General features: G+C 60.8%; 1 non-coding gene and 3 pseudogenes across 2 annotated transcripts; 3 read left to right on the top strand and 1 right to left on the bottom strand.

The window, feature by feature from the left end:
* The first annotated feature begins 4,940 nt into the window (after window positions 1–4,940).
* LOC149521134 (signal recognition particle RNA) lies at window positions 4,941–5,237 on the top strand. Its single transcript, XR_016348119.1, has one exon.
* Window positions 5,238–5,600: 363 nt separating this feature from the next.
* On the bottom strand, window positions 5,601–5,871 carry LOC149521133 (signal recognition particle RNA; annotated as a pseudogene).
* Window positions 5,872–17,048: 11,177 nt separating this feature from the next.
* Window positions 17,049–17,679, top strand: LOC149521132 (Ig heavy chain V region 3 pseudogene; annotated as a pseudogene). Its single transcript, XR_016348071.1, has 2 exons — window positions 17,049–17,172; window positions 17,261–17,679. The product of XR_016348071.1 is annotated as an Ig heavy chain V region 3 pseudogene (transcript).
* A 4,303-nt stretch (window positions 17,680–21,982) lies between these two features.
* LOC149521131 (immunoglobulin heavy variable 4-59 pseudogene) lies at window positions 21,983–22,634 on the top strand (annotated as a pseudogene).
* Window positions 22,635–23,820: the final 1,186 nt, after the last annotated feature.

Here is a 23,820-nt window from a genome sequence, read left to right as displayed (position 1 = left end):
TTTGCACCACAGCCGTGTGTGTGTGTGTGTGTGTGTGTGTGTGTGTGTGTGTGTGTGTGTCTCTCTCCCCGGCACTGCCCTTATGGAATATGTTGGCGCCCAGGATACGCCCCCTCTGGCCACGGGATACGGCTTGGGGACGACCTCATCTCATTTCCCCAGTCTGTCAGAGCGTCCCCAGGATCTATGAGATACGTTGCTGGTTGCTAAGCTGGGCAGTGGGTTGTGAGTGACCCCCACTGGCTGCTGTCTGCAGCATGGCCCAGCAGGGCAGGGGATGAGTCATTATGCAAGGGGGCTTCAAACCTCTCTGGTGAGTTCTTCCCCAGGGAGCAGAACAATGGGAAGAAGGGGAGTGAAGCCCTGGCTGGGGGCAGGGCTGGAAGTGAGTGAGTTACTTTCTGTCTGGGAGCATGGAGGAGACATCCTAGGGAAAGGGAATGGAATTTAGGGGCCCGGGCTCCCCCATCTCAAGGGGGGGCTGAGGCATCCTAGGCCTGCCCTGTAACCAGATTATGTCTGTGCTGTGCTGTATCCTGGAGAAGCAATAAACTCCCTCTATTCTACTGGCTGGTGGAGTCTGTCCCTGCCATTACAGGGTGCAGGAGGTGGAAACCCCCAACATGCCATCACGACCCCCCTCCCCAAGGTTGTCTTTCTGTCTGTCCATTGCTCCTGCTCTATATTGCATGACGTGACGTGGATCAACCCTGAGCTGTAAAGCAGTGTGAACTCACTTCTTTCCCCAACCGGTGCTTCCCTCCTGCTGTTCCACAGCTCAGAGTCAACCTGTGGAACTCCTTGCCAAAGGAGGCTGTGAAGGCTAGGACTATAACAGAGTTTAAAAAGAGCTAGATAAATTAATAGAGGTTAGGTCCATAACAGACTATTAGCCAGGGGGTAAGGAATGCTGCCCCTGGCCTCTGTTTGTCAGAGGCTGGAGATGGATGACAGGAAACAAGTGGCTTCATCATTGTCTCCAGTCTACCCCCTCTGGGGCACCTGGCACTGGCCACTGTGGGCAGACAGGATACTGGGTGGGATGGACCTTTGGTCTAACCCAGTAATGGCCACTCTTATGTTCTTATGGTGCCTCCCCCCAGCCCTAGCTAGGGAGCTCAGCGGGACGTGCAATCCCAGCCCCGGGGCTACGCCTTAAGAGGGTGGGGATGCAAATCGAGTCAGGGCGTTCGCAGCTTAAAGCCTGCGGCTCCCTTCGGGCTCAGAACGTGCCGCTCCCAGAGCTCACCCGAGCTCTCTAGAGACCTTCTCCCGCCAACGCGTGTCATGTTCTTGCTGCTTTTCCTCCTCACTGGGGCAGCTGCCCGAGGTCTGTGTTTCCTGGGGGGAGGGGAAGAGGGGATGGAGATCCTCTTGGTGTTTAATGGTCTGTGGGAGTGTCCCACTCAGCAGCTTTAGCAGCAGGAAGAGGGAAAAAAGCCGGAATCCGACGAGCCGCAGCAGAGCTAATAAATTTCAGCCAGGGCTGGAGCGGGGTTCCCTGAGTTGTACTTGCGCTTTTCTATCCCCAGGGGCTGCGGCTCAGGCCCAGCTGGCGGAGTCCGGAGGAGACACCAAGAAACCCGGAGAATTCCTGCGCCTCACCTGCAAAGGCTCCGGATTCGATTTCAGCCAGTTCGGTTTACACTGGTTCCGACAAGCTCCCCGGAAGGGGCTGGAGTGGGTCTCTGTGATCATCTACGATGGGAGTCAGGCATATTACGCGGAGTCTGTCAAGGGGCGATTCACCACCTCCAGGGACAACTCCCTGAGCCAGGCCTATTTAGACAGGAGCAGCCTGGAGCCAGAGGACACCGCCCGGTATTACTGTGCAGCCGCCACAGCGAGTGAAAACCAGCCACAGCTCAGACAGAAACCTTCCCCGGCAGCGGCACGAGGCTGCTCCGCCAGGTGGCGCCCCAGGCCCGCGAGTGAGAACGAGCCGTAAGAATCCAGCTGTTCAGACACTGACCGGCTTCTAAAGTCTCCTCCCCTCCCCCTCCACAGCCCCCAGTGCCTCCCCCCCCTTTTCCTTTCCCCCGCCAAAACTCACCAATCCCGGGATGTTCTGTCCCAGGGCAGCGACCTCTCCCCTGCGCACCTGCAGGCCGTGCTGCCCCTGTGTGACCTCTACCCTGACCCACACCCCGCTGCGGACACGCACACCGCGCCCGTAAGCTGCCAGCGATGGGAATGAGCCCCGGACTCAGTGCTCCGGCCGGCGTTGGTGCGCCGGGAATGGGGGCGGGAGTCTCCGCCCACGCTGGAACAGGAATGGGATGGAAAGTGGGATCGGGAGTGTGCGGGGGATCAGGAAAGGGAACATAAACAGGAAGAGGAGTGTTAACATCATCCGGGGTGTGGATGGGACGCCGTGGGGTGGGGACGGGATGTGGAGTGGAACACGCGTGGCCGTGGGAATGGAATGTGGCTGCAGCGAGATGGTTCTAGACCCTGGGAATTGAAGTGTTTTGTTGTTTGTTATTTTATTTTGTTTGTATTTAGTAGCACTAGCGCTATTGGAATCCCTCAGTGTTACTCCGCGGGGACGGGCTCTGAAAACCGAAGTTTTCCTGCCGCACAAGGACAAGGGGGTTTAACACGACAAGGAGAAAGCTTCTGTCTACACGTCGCGGCTTACTAACCATGAACTAAGGAAATTCCTTGATGTTGACGCTCACACGATCCCTCTTCCCCCTCCTCCCCGCAGCTGCTCCAAGGCAAGAGCCCGGCTCATTAAGGACACTTTCCGACACAAAACCTCTCCACGCGGCGGGAAATCTCCCCTCCCTTGCGGGGTCCTAGCCAGCTGGCTTCGTGGTCACGGCCAATCCCCGGACAGTGAGCCACCTCCCGGCGCTGCCAGGCCCCTCCGCGCATCTCAAGAGACCACCCCCCCCCAATCACCCGAGAGTCACCAGCCCCTCAGTCCCTGTGTGAGGAAACACAGTCACTGCAGGGAGCTGCTCAGTCCTCCAGGACCGAAAGTGTCAGGAGGATCCCAGCGCCCCATGCCCGGCCCTGCACAGACACCCAGGCCGGGGCAGTCTGACCCCTGCACCCGGAGCCCCGGGGCGAGTCAGTCAGATCCCTGGCAGGAGCAGCGCGTGTCTCTTATAAGGCGGGGTATGCAAATGAGGGAATCGGCGTCCTGTTTAAATCTGCCCCTCGCTCTGCCCAGGCTGCACGTGCCAGGACAATCCGCGTTTATCTCGCAGTCCCCTGAGAACTTTTCCCGCCCACACCCGGAACAATGAGAATTTGGCTCCTTCTGAGTTTCGTCGCAGAAGCTTTGGAAGGTATTGTCTTGTTCTGAATCGCTGGCCCGATTGGAGGAATGGTGAGTTAGGGCTGATTTGATACCGATATTAAGAACCGGTCTGTATTTGCAGGTGTCCGGTGCCAATTGCTGGTGGAGTCCGGAGGGGATGTGAAGAAGCCCGGAGACTCTCTGCGCCTCTCCTGCAAAGCCTCCGGCTTCACCTTCAGCAGCCTCTATATGGACTGGGTCCGGCAGGCTCCTGGGAAGGGGCTTGAATGGGTCGCTTATATAAACCCCAGTTTATGGATCGCATATGCGGATTCCGTGAAAGGCCGATTCACCATCTCCAGGGACAATTCCCAGAGCACGTTGTACCTGCAAATGACCGGCCTGAGGCCCGAGGACACCGCCCGCTATTACTGTGCGGGAGACACAGTGACACGAAACAGGTTTCTGATCATGCAAAGACTCAGGCTGAGGAACCGCCCTTCCCCCGGCACCCGCGAGGGGGCAGCAGAGACACACGGACCTTAACACAAACCTCCCGCCAGTGTGAACCCCTCAGTTCCCGGCACTGACCCGCCTGCAGCCCGCGGACCCCGTCAGCTGCCGCGGCGCCGGACACAGGCAGGAGAAGCCGCTGGGAGCTCAGACACAAACCTGCCCCTGCGGTCAGCAGGGAAAGTCCAGGCCGGTCAAAGTTCGGCGCTGCGGGCCGAGGAAACTGACAGAGAAAGCCTCGTGCCCACAGCGAGGGGCCCTGCTCCCGCCGACCCGAGCTTCGCACCGCGCCCAGACCCATGGGCCGGGACCCGGGGCTGAGAAGGGCGATTCCCGGATCCTTCCCTCTTGGTGTCAAATCGATTCTCTCTGCACCTCCCCGCCCAGTTCTGCACCTTCGAACCCTGCCAGCCAGAGCCAGGCTAAGGGCGACTCCCAATGGTATTACCGGCTAGTGCGTGTTTCCTGCCTGAATCGCTCCCGCTCCCTGCCTAGGGGGGACCCGCAGGGCGCTGGCATCACAAATACCTGCCACGGCGCCCGGCTGGCTACTAAAGGCTCCAGGCTGCACCTTGAACTCTGTCCAGTGGAACCGAGCGCAGGCGCCATGTGGTATTGGCATCTCCCTTGGCATTGCCCTTGGAACACGGGCAAGGGGGTGCGCGGTTGGGCCGGGGGGTTGGGCCCAGCCCTGAGAATGGGGAACGGGGCGGTATCAACACAGACTGGGTCTGGCTCAGCACCAGCTAGTCCCAGGGGCGCCCCGTTCTCAGTGCGCCCCGCTCAGAGCTCTGACCTGCTCCATTTCTGATCCAGTTCTCCTCTCCCCGGCCCTCAAACTTCCCAGCTGTGACCGTGTCGAGGCCGAACGTGGCCCAGCAGCCCCCCCCCCCCCCGAACTGCGGACGCCTCCAGCCTCAGCCTCCAGCAACGCTTGGAAAAGAAGCGCCAGCCTGTGCGTATCCGACTGGGGCAGGTCCCCTCTCCCCCCAGTGTGCCCAGTTTGACCGATGGGAATGGAGCCCCCGAAACACCCGGGGTCCTATATGGAGGGACAAGGGATCCCCGCCCCTTGGATCATGTGCGGGGAGCGGAATTAGCGCAGCTCCCTGGTGCCCGCTCTGGCCGGCGCCTCAGACCGCAGAGCTTGAAGCTGGAGCCTTGAGCCACAAACCCAGCTGGGCCCCGAGGCGGGTGCGTGTGATCCCAGCTCCCGGGGAGGCTGAGGCTGGCGGATCGCTTGAGCTCAAGAGTTCTGGACTGCAGGGGGCTGTGCCGAGCGGGTGTCCACGCTGAGGGCGGCATCGACATGGGGTCCCGGGGAGCCGGGGGTCCCTGGGTTGCCTAATGAGGGGCGAACCGGCCGGGTCGGGAAGGGAGCAGGTCAAAGCTCTCGTGTCGCTCAGTAGTGGGGTGGCACCTGTGAGCAGCCCCTGCAGCGCAGCCTGGGAGAGACAGGGAGACCCGGGCTCTCTTTATGCCGCCCCCCACCGCAGAGCCCATCTGGGGAACGGGGCATCCACACGGAGGGGATCCGGAATGGGGGGGAGACACCCAAGAGTCAGGGATCTTCAAAGTGCGATCGGACCCCAGATGCCAAATGTCCGGGCTGGGCACAGACGGGCTCGCACGCTGCTTCCCGGAGTCTCGAAGCGAGCTGGAGGGCTCGCAACTCACGTGTCTCTCTCCGAACCCTGCAGCCCATCTAGTGTGCGGGGCCCTGCTCCCCTCTCAGGATCTCTGGTGAATGGGCACCCCCGTTGCTCCAGTCGGGATCCCAGCTGTGAGTTTGGCTCTATTCTCCTCCCTCAAGGCTCTGCAGCGGGGGAGGCAGGAAAAGAGGCCGGGTCTCCCTGTCTCCCACAGGCTGCGCTGCGGGGCTCCTCACAGGCGCCATCCCACTACTGAGCAACACCGGAGTTTTGACCTGCTCCGTTCCGACCTGGGCTGGTTCGCCCCTCCTTACGCAACCTGGGGACCCCCATGTCGATGCCACCCTGAGCGCAGACACCCACTCAGCACAGCCTCCTGCAGCCCAGGACTTCCGAGCTCAAGCCAGGGCCAGATTAAGGCCTGGGGCAGCTGGGCAGCTGCCTGGGGCGCCAACCCATGGGGGGGGACCTGATGGCAGCTGTAAGGGGCATGCAGAGCCCCTTATAGCTGCCATCAGGCACCGCGTGCCCGCCTCCTGGATCGCGGGCTGCAGCAGCTCTCAGCAGCCGCCCTGCAGCGGCCACCCAGGGCAAGGGCTGCGTTAAGTCCCACAGTGCTGTCCAGCAATACCCTTCTCCCCGCGGCCGAGGGGCCCTGCACGGCCAGGCTCAGGCTGCCCCGGGCTGCGCGCCAGCTGCAGTAGCCGGGCTGGGACGGCCGGGTACATGCGTACTACAGTCACCAGCTCCACGTGCCCTCCCGTACGTGCCGGGCGGGGGCAGGGCCGCACATGCGCCCTCCCCTAACCCGAGGCACCAGAATAGCTCGGTCCAGCCCCGGCTCATGTGATCTGCCGACCTCAGTCTCCCCGGGCGCTGGGATTAGAAGTACCGGCCACTGGGCCGGCTGGGTTACACTTTTCCCGCTTGCACCTTCACACTCCGGTGCCGCGCTGAGCTTGCGCTGGTCGGAACTGGCCCCAGGAACCCAGCTCATTCTCCACAATGTTATTTGCATTACAGCGCGTCACAGCGAGGTGACAACACCGGGCACGGGTCCTTGGGCCCAGCCCCGGTCTGGAGAATGGGGTGCGGGGCTGCCTGAAAAGACATCGGGTCCTGCTCCAGCGCTGCCAGTCACCGGCGCGCCCCGCTCTCCATTGGCCCCGGAGTTTCCACCTGCTCCATTGCTGACCTGGATCCCCTCACCCTCAGCCCCCCGGCGACCCTCAACCTACCGCAAATAACCGCACGGACGCTCCTTTTGACCCAGACAGAAGCTCAGCCCGACAGCGGGCAGCCCCTGGACTGCAGGAAGCAACCCCCCTCAGCCCTCTGCGGCGCACGGGGGAGTCTGGGCCGCCTCGCGTGCGCAGGGGCCTCCCAGCTCCCCCTTTAAGTGCCGCTTGTCAGTTCTAAGTGCTGGCCACACCGTGCAAGACCGGACCGCGAGATCCCCGGGGCTGGGCCCCGTGCGCCGCGGGACACAGACTCGCACCCAGGCCCGTGTGGAGCCCGGAGGCCTTAGAGCGAAGCGTTTCAGCCTGCGGGAGGCTACTCAGGTCCCGGGGGCAGAGAACAAGGCGCCACCAGGGCAATGGCGGGAGCGGGGTCGGTGACACGTGCCCGAGGATCCCACCTGGCGATCTGCTCCCATGCCACAGAGCTGGGTGTCCCTGTGTGATGGCGCGTTGGGGGTCCCCGGTCTCCTGCACCCCGAAATGGCACAAACAGACTGCACCAGCCGGTGTAATAGAGGAAGTTTATTGCCTCTCCAGGATACAGCACAGCACAGATGGAATCTGGTCACAGAGCTGGGCTAGGATGCCTCAGGCCCCCTTGAGATGGGGGAGACTGGGCCCCTAAACTCCAGCCCCTTTCCCTAGGCTCTCCTCCATGCTCCCAGACAGCAACTCACTAACCCTCTTCCAGCCCTGCCCCCCAGCCAGGGCAGCATCCACCTTCCTTTGTTCCTCTCCATGGGGGGTGTCTGGTCACTGGTTTGCATAGTGACTCATCCTGTTTTGCTGGGTCGTGGTACCCACGGCAGCCAGTGGGGGTTCCCCCAGAGCCAGCAGCATAGAAACCAGCCAAGTACCCCCACTACGTCACACCCTGTTCCGCCTCCCTTAGTGCAGGGCCAGCTCTAAGTACCAGGAAAGCCCCCAGTCCCACTCCGCTCATGCCTCTGTCAAAAAATAAGGGGGGGGATTTTTTGCTTGGGGTACCAAAAAACTTAGAGCTGGCCCTGCCTCCTTGTTCCCCCCAGCTTGTCTATTCGGCTCAGTTTGAACATTTCTTCTCGTACAAAAGGCCTGGGGGTGGGAACCGTGTTCCGGACAGAGAGACGCTCTTCTGTGGCTCAGTGTTAGCAAGTGGCTAATGCCAAGGTGGGAGCCGATGGGAAGGTTCCCCGGGCTCACAGCAGAGCCAAGGCAGGTGCAGACGACACGCTGACGACTAGCCCCTCTACAGCCACAGTGGCTGCGGGAGATGTGCCTGTCAGAGCGTCTGTCTCTGGCCTGCAGCTTTCTGTGGCCCCCCACACTGGAAGGGGAGGGGGGAGATGGGGAAGGGCCGCACTTCGGAAGTTGGAGGTTTCTCTGGCACCATAAAGAAGAATATTTTAAAATTGTTTCTGCGGGAGGGCGCCTTGGCTCAGCTTGGCTCAGCGCCTGTCTAGTAAACAAGAGATCCTGGTTCAGCTCCCAGTGGTGCCTTTCCGTGGCCTTCCGTCTTCTCCATTCACCTTTTCCAATAACCTGCGAGGAAACAGAAGAGGCCTCCACTGGCCCCTCAAGTAATGGCTTGTCCAGGAAAAAGCTGATTGGAGAGGAGCATTGGGCAGAATGAACCCACAAGCCTGGAGCTGGTGAGGAGGCTGCTGGGACTGGCATTGACAAGGCAGATGCTCTGATTGCAAGTCCTGGGACAGGAACCCCAGAGCCCTACGCCCTTGTGATGCCCTGGAGATGTCAATGCCCTGAGAGCGCAACATCTGCCGATCGGGCAGCAATGGAGAGTTACTTTCCTCCACCCTCATTTTTATGGTCAATAGCAAAACGTGGAGCATTTCACACAGGCCTGGGCAAAACACTCTTGGCAGGCGGAATCCTCCCCCCCCCCCCCCCCCAACCACTGGGTCTGGCCCGCCAATGCAACAGGGAGCTTCACAGACTCCCTGTTTGCCCAGCCATGGGCGGGTTCTGTTCCCCTCCCCTTTGCACTGCCAAGATCCAGGAGCAAGGGCCCTTAGCGCGTTATGGCTGATTGGACTCAAGCAAACCTGTTCCCTCCCTAGCGCGGTGGGGTGGGCACAGGCCTCGCCAGACACATGCACTGTGCACCTGCACCCTGGGGTTGGGTCCATGGGGGGACACCCTGCAATGGAGACAAACCGGCAGACACCGCACAGAGGGGTGGGAGCGGGACAGGCTCCTACATTCGGGGGTTCCAGCAGTGAGCTCATCCAGCCATTTGCTGGTGTCCCAGCTCTGCAAGTCTAATAAGGCCCCCAGGGATTCCACTAATCAGTCTCATTTCCTACCCTTCCCTGGTGGGCACCTCGCCTGGGAGCTGGGATGCGGGGCAGACGTGGTGATTAATCTCTGTCCATGTGTTATCCCCAGTCCCGGCCTAGCACCCCATGGGGTGAAAGGGGCCTTGGGATTAATTAAAACGTTGGCATTGCTAACGAGTCCCCTGGCTGGAACTCACTGCGCTGGGTACCAGGCCCAGACGTGACTCTCGGCTGGCAGCAGTCGTTGGTATGACTGTCAGAGCTGGACTGAACTGGATGATTTGCGTCATTAATGATTTAGAGCAGGGTTCTTAACCTGGGGTGCACCGCCCCCTGGGGGTAGGACACTGATGGCGCGTGCAGCCCCGTAACAAGCAGCCGGTAGAGTAGAGAGGAGGGTTTATTGCTTCTCCAGGACACAGCACAGCACAGACCTAATGTGGTTACAGGAGTCAGGGCCAGGATGCCTCAGACCCTTTGCGTAGGAAATCCATCCCCCTCCCCTCTCTTCCCCCCGCCCTTAAATCCTCTGCCCTCTGCTCAGGCTGTTCCCCGCAGGTTTCCCAGCCAGCACCTGCCTGGCTTCCAGACCCTGCCCCCGAACCAGGTGTTCGTCTCTGCCTCCCTCTCCCTGGGAAGAGCCTTGTTATCTGGTTAGGCTGGGCCTAGGAGTCTGGGCTAATACACGTGTGGGTGAGTCATTGGGAATCACACAGCACAGCGCAGGGGGACACCGGGTTACAGAGCAGACAGCCCCCCACTCCCTCACAGAGACATGCCAGATTTGTGTGATGTATTTTAGTTTTAAAGAACTGACCTACTTTAAATCTAGGATAAGGGGTGCAGGGTGCAGTAAGGTTAAGAACCACTGATTTAGAGAATGGCAGAGAGAGGGCGCTGATAAAGCCTGCAGAGGAGATCAGAGGGGAGGGGTCGCGAGTGCTTTGGAGCAGAGGACTGTACTTCAGAACGAACAATGGTCAGAAGTAAAGAGGATGAAAATCAATAAGGACAAAGGCAAAGTGCGGCGCTTAGGAGGGAACCATCCAGCCCCCACACAGAAGGGAAATGTTCCCGAGGCCGGGGCACTGCCCAAGGGGCCCCTAGGGACCCGTCAGTCAAACAGAAGCCGACAGCCTGTCACTGTTACCCACAAAGCAAACATTTCTCAGGAGTGCTGTGAGCGAGACAGGAGCAGTCAGTGATTATTTCGCTCCACTCTGCGCTGACCAGGCCTCACCGGGAGCGTTGTGTCCAGCTCTGGGCACCACATGTCGGGATCGCTGTGGGTAAAATAGAAAAAGTCCAGAGAAGAGCAACACAGGTGATCAGAAGTCTAAAAAACGGGACCAGATGTTGCCTCTTCTCCCCATGCCCCAGCCCCTCCCCTTTTACCAAGGCAGGGCCGGGCTCTGGTGCCCAACACCAGCCTCCCACCCCACCCCCTGCAGCCCGGGCTGCTTCCCTGCCCTACGATCCCCGGAGAACCTCGATGGGAGCGACCCTGCATCACAATTCTGGTTTTTAGTTTCTTTGCCCAGCACACTCTGGAGCTGCCCCTGCTCCAGGGATGTTTCAATGGGGTTGGGTCACACCCTGCGGTATGAAGGGGCGTGTCTCTGTGCCACCCACCCGGCAGCCCTCCCTGGTCATTGGGTTCCCCTCTAGTCCATCCCCATTGCGTGAAACCGTCGGTCCCATCCCGGCCCCTGTCCAGAGCCCGGAGCATGGCGCCTCTTCTGTCCCCTCAGCCACCTCTTGTCATTATAGCTGAGCTGAGCGCCCGGCCTCTCTGGGGTAAAAAGGGGACACCTGCTCCCCAGGGAACATCGCCATGTGCTGAGCGCTCATCCCCTGCCACCCCCTTTACTCGCCCTGGGGAACCCGCATGCAAATCCCTGCCCGGGGCTGCCTAGTTAAATACCAGCCCCTGGTTCCAGGAGCCTCAGTCTCTGCCCAGACACAGACCTGCCCGGCCCTGCCCGCTGGGGAGTTTCCCTCAGTGCCTGGGAACGAGAATGGAACCTCTGCTGCTTTTCCTCGCCCTGCTCGCCGCCCCCAGCTGTGAGTGTCCGTGGGGCAGAGAGGAACTAGGAACAGAGCCCTGGATTGGTTCGGGAGTGTGACGGCACGTTGGGGGTTCCCCGTCTCCTGCACCCCGAAATGGCACAAACAGACTGCACCAGCCAGTGGAATTGAGGGTGGTTTATTGCTCCTCCAGCACAGCGCAGCACAGATGTAATCTGGTCACAGGAACTGGGCTAGGATGCCTCAGGCCCCCTTGAGATGGGGGAGACTGGGCCCCTAAACTCCAGCTCCTCTCCCTAGGCTGTCTCATCCATGCCCTCCGACAGCCAGCAACCAACTCCCTAACTTCCAGCCCTGCCCCCCAGCCAAGCCAGCATTCCACCTTCCTTTGTTCCTCTCCATGGGGGGTGTCTGGCCACTGGTTTGCATAGTGACTCATCCTGTTCTGCTGGGTCGTGGTACCCACGGCAGCCAGTGGGGGATCCCCCAGAGCCAGCAGCATAGAAACCAGCCAGGTACCCCCACTACGTCACAGTTCTCCCCCCTCCGAGAGCGAACTGAGCAGGGTCACTCCGCTCGTGACCTAGGGAAGTTCGGGTCCTCTGCGTGGGAACCCGCCCTGGGGACATGGGTGCTCCCCTTGACTCGGGCCGGCCGTGGCAAGGCCCCACATGAGCTGGCTTCCCTCTGTCCACTCGCCGCCCCGCTCCAGGGCGACTGGCACAGGCCTGTCCTCGGGGGTCACACCCCCCCTTCCGCTGGCCTTGATCTCTGGCCAGGGTCTCTCGGGCCGGGGCCATGAGCCCAGCGAGCCTTCTCTGGACAACCAGGGCAGCTTCCACCCCCGAAGCTCCATCCAGGGAGGTCTTCCCCTCCCATAACTCTCTCAGCCATCCCAGAGGGTCTATCTGGGGTAGAGACCCCCAAGCCGCTTTCCTACTGTCTTGGGCCTTCCCGCCCCTCTGGCAGGAGTCACAGGACCGGCAGTACCGCTGCACGGCTGTAAAGATTCCCGGCCAATAGAAGTGCTGGAGCAGCTTCAGCCGGGTGCTCCGGATCCCCCGGTGGCCCCCAACGGGGGAATCGTGGGCCAAATACAGCAGCTTGAGGCGATACTTTCGGGGGACGACCAGCTGCCGCTCTACCCTCCATGCCCTCGCCTTCCTGGGGGGAAGCCACTCACGGAACAGGAGCCCACGCTCCCGCAGGAATCTCTCCTGGCCACCTCTCCCCCGGGGCTGAGCTGCATGGAGGCCAGCCTGGTCCCTCAGCCTCTGCAAGGAGGGGTCTGCCTGCACCTCAGCCTGGAATTCAGCTGCTGAGGCAGGGATCGGGACCTGTCCCCCACCTCTGCCTAGGTCCGGAGTCCCAGCCTGGCTGGACCCCGTGTCCACTGGGATGGGACCCTGAGGACGCTGCCAGGAGTCCTTCCCTGGACCCACGTTGTCAGCCCCCCGCTGGCTCTGGCTCCGGGTAGTGACTAGAGCCCGCTGGGATTCATGGGGCCACTCCTCTAGGTCATTCCCCATCAGCACCTCGGTGGGCAAGTGCGGGTGCACCCCCACTTCCTTGAGGCCTTCCTTGGCCCCCCATTTCAGATGCACCCTGGCTACAGGCACCTTAAACGGGGACCCGTCTATGCCCTTCAGGGTCAGCTGCGCGTGGGGTAGTATCCGCTCCGGGGCCACTATGTCGGATCGGGCCAGAGTCACCTCCGCCCCCGTGTCCCAGAAGCCCGTCACCTTCCTACCATCCACCTCCAGGGGTATGAGGCACTCGCTCCGCAGGGGCCGTCCTGCCCCCACCCGGTACACGGAGAAATCCGCCTCCTGAGAATCAGACCTCCCAGGGGAGGTGCACTGAGCATCCTTCCCCTCTCTCTGAGCTGAGGTTTGCCTGCCAGCCCCTGCCTCTGGGGCAGCCTGCCCTTCCTCCCGCCCCAGCCAGTTAACCCTGGAAAGTCCCCGGTCCTGGGACCTGGTGCACTGAGCCCTCTTGTGGCCTTTTTGCCCACAGCGATGGCAAGTTAGGCTTTGGGCTGTCTCTGTCCAGGCCCTGGCTGGTTCTCTGGGGCGCAGACGACCTGTTCCTTGGTCTCGCCCCGTAGTTGACTCCCTCCGTCGCTCAGCCGAGATCCGGTCTCTGCGCGGTTCCCTCTCTCTCCGGGACTCCCGTTCACACCCGGACCGGCTCTCCGTGAACTCATCCGCCAGTTTCCCGGCCTCCTGGGGGTTCTCTGGTCTCCGGTCCTTGAGCCACAGCCTCAGTTTGGGTGGGCACGCTTCATAGAACTGCTCCATCATGACCAGCTTGAGCAGCTCCTCTGCGGTCTGGGCTCCGACTCCAGACACCCACTTGCGGCCGTATTGCGCCAGGCGGGAGGCCAGATCCACATAGGTCTCCCGTGGCCCTTTCTGTACCCCCCGGAACTTCTTCCTGTACATCTCGGGGGTCAGCCCGAACTTGTGCAGCAGGGCCTCCTTGACTCGGTTGTAATCCCCTGGCTGTAGGTCCTCCAGCTGACTGAGCACTCCGGCCGCCTCCTGGTTCAGTGCGGGGACGAGCTCCTGCAGCCAGTCAGCCGGGGGGACCCGTTGCAGTCCACAGGCCCTCTCAAAGGCACTGAGGAACCCGTCTATATCGCCCATGTCCTTCAATTGGGCCCCCACGAGCCTCTCCAAGCGTCTGGCAGTCCTGGGACCTTGGGGCTCATCCGCACTTGGCGCAGCCGGTGCCCCGCCGGTTCTCCGCTCTGCCATGGCCAGCTCATGCTGTCGCTGCCTCTCTCGATCTTGGCGCTCCTTCTCTCGGTCCTCTACTTCCAATTCCCTGATCCGCAGCTGGATCTCCAGCCGCCGCAGCTCCGCTGGGCTGGCCCCTGCCCTAGATGGGCTACGGCTTGCAGGCCTCCTGGGAGACGCTGTCTCATCTCTCCGGTGAGTTCCAGCGCTCCTCCCCCTCTCTGAGCCTGACACACTCTCAGGGGGGGTCTGGCTGCTTCCCCTGGGGACAAGATCCTGGCCCTGTGGCTGGTCATTCTCTTCCAGCTGGGTAATCAGCTGGGCCTTGGTTGCTTTCTGCACAGGCAAGCCCCTCTCTCTGCACAGCCCCACCAGCTCTGCCTTCAAGAGTCGGGCGTAGGCCATCTGCCCGCTGGGCCCCTCGGTGCAGACTCACCAGTCTAGTGCTGCAGCGCCCCACGATTCCCAGGAACCGCTTCGCTCTGTCTCCAGCACGCCTGGCTCCAGGGCTCTTGCTTCTACTGCGCCTTGTCGCTTGCCGCTGGAAGCTCCATCCACGGGGTGCAGTGCATCCCACTCCTGACACCAGTGTGACGGCACGTTGGGGGTTCCCCGTCTCCTGCACCCCGAAATGGCACAAACAGACTGCACCAGCCAGTGGAATTGAGGGTGGTTTATTGCTCCTCCAGCACAGCGCAGCACAGATGTAATCTGGTCACAGGAACTGGGCTAGGATGCCTCAGGCCCCCTTGAGATGGGGGAGACTGGGCCCCTAAACTCCAGCTCCTCTCCCTAGGCTGTCTCATCCATGCCCTCCGACAGCCAGCAACCAACTCCCTAACTTCCAGCCCTGCCCCCCAGCCAAGCCAGCATTCCACCTTCCTTTGTTCCTCTCCATGGGGGGTGTCTGGCCACTGGTTTGCATAGTGACTCATCCTGTTCTGCTGGGTCGTGGTACCCACGGCAGCCAGTGGGGGATCCCCCAGAGCCAGCAGCATAGAAACCAGCCAGGTACCCCCACTACGTCACAGGGAGTTAATGTTGACTTTGCTTGTTTCTCCCATCCCAGGTGTCCTCTCCCAGGTGCAGCTGGTCCAGTCCGGCCCCGGGGCGGTGAAGCCCGGAGAGACCCTCACCCTGACTTGCGCTGTCTCTGGAGATACTCTGGATAGTGGCGCTGGTTGGAGCTGGATCAGGCAGCCTGCAGGGAAGGGGCTGGAGTGGATGGGGTGGGTGTACTATCACTTAAGCAACGACGAATGGGAAACAGAATATGCCCCGTCGCTCCAGGGCCGAGTCACTATCTCTGCAGACACCGCCAAGAACCAGTTCTCGCTGCAGCTCCGCTCGCTGACAGCTGCGGACACCGGCACCTATTACTGCGCAGACACAGTGACACGGCGCCCAGCGGGACTCGAACAAAAAGGGGAAGCGGCTTCTCCCCAGCGCAGGGAGCCGGTGAGAACGGACAGAGCCGAGAAACCCCCATTAACATCCACGGGAATGGACGGGAAATGCCAAGGGGGGATGGGAGGGAAATTCTCACGCAGATTTGGGGCGAAGGGACGCCCCCAGGAGGAGGCTCAGGAGCGTTAGTGACACGCACCAGCCCCTGCCCAGGGAAACCAAACAGCCGCTCTCCCAAGGGCTTTGCAGGCAGCGACACGGGGCGGAGCCGGGGCACCAACGGGAAGGGGGTTTCCCAGCGCCTGGAGACCTACTAAGGCTGCGGATCTGTGGGGGGATTCCCGTTCTCCTTCCCTGTCCGGGAGGTCGCGTCCCAGGCTGGGATCCCCTTGTGCAGACTCAGGTCCCACCTTGGCCCCTTTTCCATTCATTCTGGGCAACCCACATGCAAATCCCTGCCGGGCAGGTTCCCCTTTTAATACCAGCCCCTGGTTCCAGGAGCCTCAGTCTCCCCCGACACAGACCTGCCCGGGCGTGGCTGCTGGGCTCAGTTTGCACCTTCACTGAGGAGGAACCTGCTGCTGATTTTCCTCTTCCTCCTGGAGCCTCCTTCAACTCCGATGCTTTTGGGGATCTGGAGGGGTCGCTGCTGCACTGGCTGCAGAACAGGAGCTGTTCTAGGCAGCCTAAGGCAACGAGGTGCCCTTATCTCAATGGAATTCAATGGCAGTTGGGTGCTTCCCTCCCTTAGGCCCTTTTTGGGGTGTTGCATTTTCACATGGTCCCGGCATCCAGGGGACAGGGCCTGGCTCCCTCCGTCATTTCCGTGTTTCCCTCCCAGGGGTCCTCTCCCAAGTGCAGCTGAAGGAAACGGGCCCGGGAGCGGCGAAGCCCGGGGAGTCCCTGACACTCACTTGCACCATCTCCGGAGACTCGGTTTGCACCGCCAGCGCCGCCTGGGGCTGGGTCCGGCAGCCGCGGGGAAGGGGTGGACTGGGCGGGGTGCACGTGGTACAGACCGAGCAGCTGGAACACGAACTATCCCCCGCCCTCCAAGGCAGAGTCACCGTCTCTGCAGACACCGCCAGGAGCCAGGTCTCGCTGCAGCTCCGCTCGCTGACAGCTGCAGACAGCGCCCCCTAGTGCTGCCCCGGACACACAGTGACAGGGCAGAGCCGGGCCTGCACTAAGGAGGGAGGCGGGTTTTCAACAGTGCGGAGACACTGGGGACTGGGCCATTGGTCACACTGGGGGGCGGGGCTCTGGCTGTGACTCTCCATTGCCTTTATTCGGGATTGTTGCTCTCAAAGCTCCAGTGTATCTGCCTGGCTCAGGGCCCAGCCGGCCTGACGGGCCCATGAGTATGGCCCGGTTCAGAGACCCGTGAAAGTTCCTGGTCCCCTCCCAGCCAGACAAGGCTCCGCCTCTGGGCCCCTCTTCTTCACACTGACACAAACAAGTCGCGTGTCGCCACGCAGAAGGGGAAAGTCCTCGCCCTCTGCCTTGTGCAGGCTGGTTCAATCCAACCGTCCCTATCCCCTCCCTGCCCCCCTCCCCTGAGCGGTACGAGGGGTCGGGGTGTCCTTGCGTCTTCTCCAGCGGGTGCGGTTCCGCCAGGACCTTGTATCGGGGTGTTCTGGCACCAGCGCACCTATGGGAGTTGGGCGCCTGGGTGCTTCAGATAAGACCCAGGCGCCTTGCTCCGGGCGACACAGGAAGTCTGGGCCAGAGCAGAGAATCGAGCCTGGACTTGCAGGGTAACAGGTGAGCGCCCTGCCCGCTAAGTGATCCTGGCTTGCTCCCTTCTGCATCTCTGCGGAGGTGAATTGGGCTCGTTCAGTGAGAAGGTTTTATGTGTCGCAGGGAGGGGATATGCAAATAAGGGAGTGAGTTTCCTGTTTAAATCTGTCCCCCCTTTTGCCCAGAGTGAACCCGCAAGAACAATCCGTAGACCCCTGTGTCTGGGCAGTGACCAGCCAGTTCCCTGAGAACCTCCCCCTCCAGCACCAGGGACAATGAGAATTTGGCTCGCAACTGTTTTCCTTGCAGCAGCTTTGGAAGGTATATTGTGCCCCTGATGAAATGACAGAGCCAGAAGCCCAGACAATTATTGGCTGTTTTTTAACGGTTCTTATCCCTTTATTCGCAGGTGCCCGGTGCCAGGAGCTGGTGGAGTCCGGAGGGGATGTGAAGAAGCCCGGAGACTCTCTGCGCCTCTCCTGCAAAGCCTCCGGCTTCACCTTCAGCAGCAACTGGATGGTCTGGATCCGTCAGGCTCCGGGGAAGGGGCTGGAGTGGATCGGGGAAATACACCCAAGTTCATCTTCCATCAATTACGCCCAGGCCTTCAAGGGCCGCTTCACCATCTCCAGGGACAATCCCAACAACCTGCTGCACCTGCAAGTGACCGGCCTGAAGCCCGAGGACACCGCCCGCTATTACTGTGCGAGAGACACAGCGACACGAACCCTGCAGATGCTCGTGCACAAACCAGAGCTGCGGAACTTCCCGCGTCTGCCGCACGGGGGCAGCAGAGACGCGCCAAACAGCCCGGCCTGGGCGCACTGAGCGAAGGCCAGGCAGGATACAACACTCTGATGTTGAGGATTAACTCTTTCATGTCCTGACTCCATTGCCTGGCCGAGCGCGGCAGCCTCTGCAAACGGCTCCTCTCAGTGAAGCTAAAGGGATCCCAGGGAGCGAAGCCAGGAGCGAGGGGCCCCGTCTCCCTCTGGTTGCACCTGCCAGACAGTGTTTCTCTCTGTCCCTGCACAGGGCAGTGGGGCGGGTCCGTGCTGGACCGGGGTTCATTCCCACCCGCCAGGAATGTCCCCGTCCTAAGGGACCCTGTGAGCCCCGCCCCCAGTACAGCCCCCTCCCTGCTCATGGGCCGGAGCTGTGACTCGCCCCAACTTGTGAATATTTATATTTCCAAAGGGGCAACCGGATCGATTGGTTCCTTCTTTCAAACAAGGAGGCGCCTCCAGGGTGTAGCACACAAACCTGCCGCGGGGCTTTATCCCTTTCACTTCCCAGACACGTCCCCCTGTTTACAGCCAAAGTCCCTCTGGGCACGTGGAGCAGACACCGCTGTCCCGGGACAGACTCTCCAGGTTCATATCGTGTCCTTATTCCCGGCGTCCGGTCCCAGGTGCTATTTGCGTGGGGGACGGAAGGAAGGACCGAGTCCGTCTCCGCCTGCCCCGCGAAGCCTCCGGGTTCCTGTTCAGTAGCACAAGAAGCGAAGAGCCCCTGATAGCACAGAGCTCCGTGTGCTCCCGAAAAGGGTGTGGGGGCCGGCCTGTCTGGTGCTCGTGTCCCTCTTGCTTTTTCCTACCTTTCTTCAGCCTCCGCTTTCTAGTCTGCTGCGGGTCTGGCTGCAGCAAGTTGCAAGCGACAGCAGGTCACGTGGGATATTTACCTCCCCCCCGTGTCCATGGACAAGCCCCACACACGTGTCTGTTCCTAGCAGCCCTGGAACCTGCTTCTCGTCGGATTTGGAAGCTCCTTGGAAGGACTGTATTATACCCCGTTTTACAGAGTGGGAAACTGAGGAACAGGGCACACAAGGGACTTGCCCGCAGTGAGCCAGGGAGAAATCCAGGAACCTCATCCACAGCTCCTGAGTCCCAGCCTGCCGGCTCCATACGCAGCTGTTCCGGCGTGGCCTGTGCGGGGCTGCAGGCCTGACCACATCATCCCAGCAGAGATTTCTGGTAGCAATAAATAAACAATAAAATAACAAGAAATCGTGTCACTCCAGTTGGCTCGCCCACGTGCACATGACCCTCGTAGACACTTCAGGGTGCGGAATGTGGCTCCTTCCTAATGACCGGTCTCCTTTGAGTCTGGGTCTATGCAGCGCCGAGCACAATGGGGCTGCGGACTTGGATTGGTCCCTCAAATTCTCAATTTATTTTTTAGCTGCACAATCGCACGAACCCATCGCCGGCACCGCAGCACCTCGAGGGCTGATTTAGCCTCAGAGCCACGAATCTCTGCGAGATCGAGAAGTTTCCTTCTCTCCTTGGCTCGGGGCCAAGCCACCTCTGGGGGCATCGCCTCGCTGATGTGTCTGTCTGGCAGTGATGCCCGGGTCGCTGGGCAGCAGGGGGACTGGAGCCACAGACCAGAGCTGCCCTTTGACAAACTCCTCTGCAAATGAATTGGCTCTGGGACACGCACAATGCACCGCTCCCTGCCTCCCTTTACACCCGCTGGGGAACCCGCATGCAAATCCCTGCCCGGGCCTGCCTGGTTAAATACCAGCCCCTGGTTCCAGGAGCCACAGTCTCTGCCCAGACACAGACCTGCCCGGCCCTGCCCTATCCGGAGTTTCTCTCTGTGGCTGAGAACGAGAATGGAACCTCTGCTGCTTTTCCTTTGCCTGCTCGCCGCCCCCCCCCCCCCCCCCGCTGTGAGTGTCCGTGGGACACGTGGGGGAATCAGGGACGGACTCCTGGGTTCATTCAGTGATTAATTAATTCCTGACTCTGTTTCCCTGCCCCCAGGTGTCCTCTCTCATGTGCAGCTGGTCCAGTCCGGCCCGGGGGTGGTGAAGCCCTGAGAGACCCTCACCCTGAGCTGCTGTGTCCGGTTATTCCATCGCTAGCGGTTACTACTCTAGCTGGATCCGGCAGCCCCCCCGGGAAAGGTCTGGAGTGGTTGGGGCGGGTGTATCCAGCTGGTGGGGGGAGCACAGGCTACGCCCCGTCTGTCCAAGGCCGAGTCACCATCTCTGCAGACATCGCCAAGAACCAGTTCTCGCTGCAGCTCCGCTCTCTGACAGCTGCGGACACCGGCACCTATTACTGCGCCAGAGACACAGTGACACAAGCAACGTCGGGACTGGCACAAAATGGGGAAGCAAATTTCTAATCAGCCAAACAGCTCCAGCGCTTGGTCAGTGCCCTCAGGGGTGGGACAGACAAGGACTTTGTCAGCTCCGGTTGTCCCCAGTATCCCCCCTCCGCTCGGCCTCCTACCAAGGAATTCCCAACCCACCGTTTCCTTGGTCTGCACCCTGAAATGTGCCCCCAGGGAGTCACCGGGGCAGGGAGGAGGGTTTGGGGTAGCTCCTGCTCTGGGCTCTTAACCCGGGGACATTTGGCTATGTCTAAACTGGCGGGTTACTGTGCAAGAATGGTCGTTATTCCGGAAAGCATCCGCATTGCCCACCCGTTTCTAGTATGGAGTGGTAAGAGAGAGCCTCTTGCGCAAGAGCTGCGCTCTTTTCTAACAGGTGTAAGCCCTCTTGCGCAGAAGCCCAAGGGAGTACTTACCTGGCTGGGAAATACCACGCTTAGGAAGATGGTTTTCTTAGGGTGAGGCCCATCCATTGCACTGTGGCGCTGATGCCTGCGATTTCCTCAAGTAGAGGAAACTCGACTGCCTTCCTGTGTAAATTCCAGCCCCGTGTGCTAGGAGCCTCCGTCCCTGCCCAGACAGGTTTGTCGGATCTGTCCAAAGCCGGACCCGCATCTCTACAGACACGGCCAAGAACCAGGTCTCCCTGCAGCTGGCCTCCCTCGCACCTGCAGCCACCGCCCCCTATTACTGGACACACAGTGACACAGAGCGCAGCCGGGCTGCTGCAACAGGAGAGGCGGGTTGTCTGGAGTCACTGGGGCCCGGTCACACTCAGTCTGCATCAGAGGCGGGGGAGACCCTGGCCGAGAGGGGGCCGGGGTATCGGAGCGGGAAAAGGAAACAAGGAAAAATCCGCTGGCTGCTACCTCAGCTCCTCGTGACACACACCGAGCCCAGATCTCCCGGCTCCCGGGGGGTCAAGCGGACAAGCAGCCCGGTCCCCTTCCCCTCGCTCTGGGCAGCGATCACAGAGCCCTGCTGGGCACTGGCTGCAGAGCGCAGCGCCGCCTTCCTCCCCGGGCAGCATCGCCAGCCCCAGCTCACGAGGAGCAAGAAAACCGTTTCCCAAACCTTACTGAGAGCGAACTAGTTCCCAGGCTCGCCAATGGGACAGAGCCACAGGGGGGCAGCAAAGCGTCACGTTTGAGCATGACTCTGGAATCCCCGTTTATTCACGTCACCCTCAAAACGGGGCTGTCAGGCCAGGGGCTGGAGCCGAGGTCCTGGTGCCGTTTCGAGGTGACACCCCTGCTCCGCCCACCCAACGTGACCCACCTGCAGTGAATGCAACGAAAGCGCTCGGAGCCTATTGACAGTGACAGAAACCCTCCTGCCAGCGTGTGCTTATAGGGGGGAGGGGGGAAGAGCAGCGGCCAGGAACCTCCAGAAACGGAGCCTCTTGTCCTTGGAAATATCAGGCTGAGATCTCTAGGGGATCTGGGCGCCAAGATCGCCCTTATTAAGGCAATAGAGACATTTAACCGCCTGCCTAGCCACCTACCAGTGCCTCTCATTGATAATCAATAACCAATAAGCAGACGTCAATAATCAATAACGATTGAGTCTGGGACGCATCAGGTGTGTTTCCGGGTTGGAACAGGGAAGGGTGCGCGAATGAACCGACACTAGAAACTAATGAGACAGGCAAGAGCGGGGGGTGAGAGTTAATTAATTGTGGCCTTTTGTGTTTTCATGCTTTGCAGCAACCGAGGGGTGTGTGTGTGTGTGTGTGTGTGTGTGTGTGTGTGTGAGAGAGAGAGAGAGAGAGAGAGAGAGAGAGAGAGAGACTCTCTATGTCTGTCCAGGAAGGACGCAGGGAGGCAGAGAGGCCTTTTGATCGGCTCTTTCTCGCCCCTCCCCCGGGCGCTCCCTCCTCATGCAAATTTCCGCTCCCAGCTCGGGGCTGAAGTAACGGCCCCCAGGGCGCTCACAGCCACCGTGTCCCTTCCGCAGGCGCCGACCTATCTCTCACGAGCCCTTCTCTGTCCCCTCCTCTAGCACCATGAACTCCCCGCTCGTCCCGCTGCTCCTCCTGGCCCTGGCCCCAGGTGAGTCTCGGCGGGAGGAGGCGCGGTTTGGGGAAGGGGCAGGTGAGTTGGAGTCTGACCGATCCCTGCTTTTCCCAGGTGCCCGGTCCCAGCTCCAGCTCCAGGAGTCCGGCCCGGGCGCGGTGAAGCCCGGAGAGACCCTCACACTCACCTGCTCTGTCACCGGGGGCACCGTCACCAGCAGCTACTACTGGCACTGGATTCGCCAGGCTCCGGGCCAGGAGCTGGAGTGGATGGGATACTGGACCGGGAGCACGAGCTACAACCCGTCCCTGCAAGGCCGCATCGCCATCTCCGTGGATTCCTCCAGCACCAAGTATTATCTGCGGCTCAGCGCGCTGACAGCTGCAGACACCGCCACGTATTTCTGTGCCACAGACACAGTGACACGGAGCGAAGCAGGGACTGGCACAAAAAGGGGAAGCGGATTCTGAGCAGGGCAGTGAAGCCAGAGCAGCGGGGAGAGCTGAGCCCAGAGCCCCTCCCCTCCCCACACGGACACTGACAGGGCTGGGTCCCTCCGACAGGGAGCAGCACGAACTCACCCACCCACCGGCAGGAGATACTGGAATGGGAACACCCGGCTTTAAACTCCCTGTTCTTTAGGACACAGACACCTGGGAGCAGGCATCCAGTCCCCTGCACTCCTCGCAAGGCTCAGTGTTATCTTGACCGTCCCAGGCAGGTGCCCTTTGCCGGAGCTGGGGCTGGAATCAGCAAACTCTTAATTCGGGTTAGCTCTGACAAAGAGCCAGCTTTCCATTCACACAGAGAACTTGACTGGAATTGACTGCAGCCTGTCGGGGATGGGCTGCTGGGTAAATCTGACCCTGGCGGTGACAAGGGGAGCTGCTGTGCGTTGGGACATGGCTGAGCTCCGGCCCTCGGTCAGCTGTGGCGGTCTGGCCCCCGCAGAGAACCCTGCGGGACTCCTCACGGAGCGGTTCGGAGAACGCAGTTCGTAAGGGGATGGGACGCTCTGGTTACTCTTCTTAATCCGGCCCGGCTGGGAAGCGTGGCTTCAAATCCTCCCCCTACACGGCTTTTGTTTTCTGTGTGGAGAAGTGACCTGATTTCAAAGTCTCCCCTAATACTGGAAGGCTATGTCTACACTGGCAGCTTCTTGTGCAAGCACTTGTGTGCAAGAACACGTCCACACTACCATGTGCGAGCTGTGCTTTTGTACAAGAGCATCCATGGCAGTGTGGATGGTCCCTTGCGCAAGAAAGTGCTGATGGCCATTTTAACCATAGGGCTTTCCCAAGCAGCTGCCGGCTGGTCCTGATTCCAGCGTCTCCTTAGTCTGTCACCTTCATGGTTCCAGCCCAAGACTGACCTTTCTCCCCCTCTGCCCCCCTCCCACCGCCTCACTTCCTTTTCCATCCCTTCCCTTAACTGGTAGAACAGGTTTGGTCACTGTCATGGTGGGCCTTCAAGGTGCCCCCCCCTTACAGAGGCCAGCAGGGGTCATCCACAGCCCACAGCCCAAGCACAGCAATCAGCAAGATACTGACCAGCGCTCACAGGCTGGAAATAAAAACGGACCTTCCCCTCGCCAGGCCCCCCGCCCGCAGATGCAGAGGTCCCAGCGCAGTCCCACAGCCCTGGACAGACGCAGGCGCAGGCCCCTCGAACCGACACACACACTCGCTGGGAACTGGGTCCCGCAGCGCTGAGAGATTCTGACACCTCCCAGCCCGAGGGACCGGGTCCAGAGCCTGAGAAGTACACGAGCATGCGCCGGGCCGTTTTACATCGCGCTCCCTCTGCAGCGCTGGGTCCTGGCGATATG

The sequence above is a fragment of the Pelodiscus sinensis genome, chromosome 30, assembly GCF_052426305.1.
Source record: "Pelodiscus sinensis isolate ZL-2025 chromosome 30, ASM5242630v1, whole genome shotgun sequence".
NCBI classification, from domain to species: Eukaryota; Metazoa; Chordata; order Testudines; family Trionychidae; genus Pelodiscus; species Pelodiscus sinensis.
This window is presented reverse-complemented; position numbering and strand designations above follow the sequence as displayed.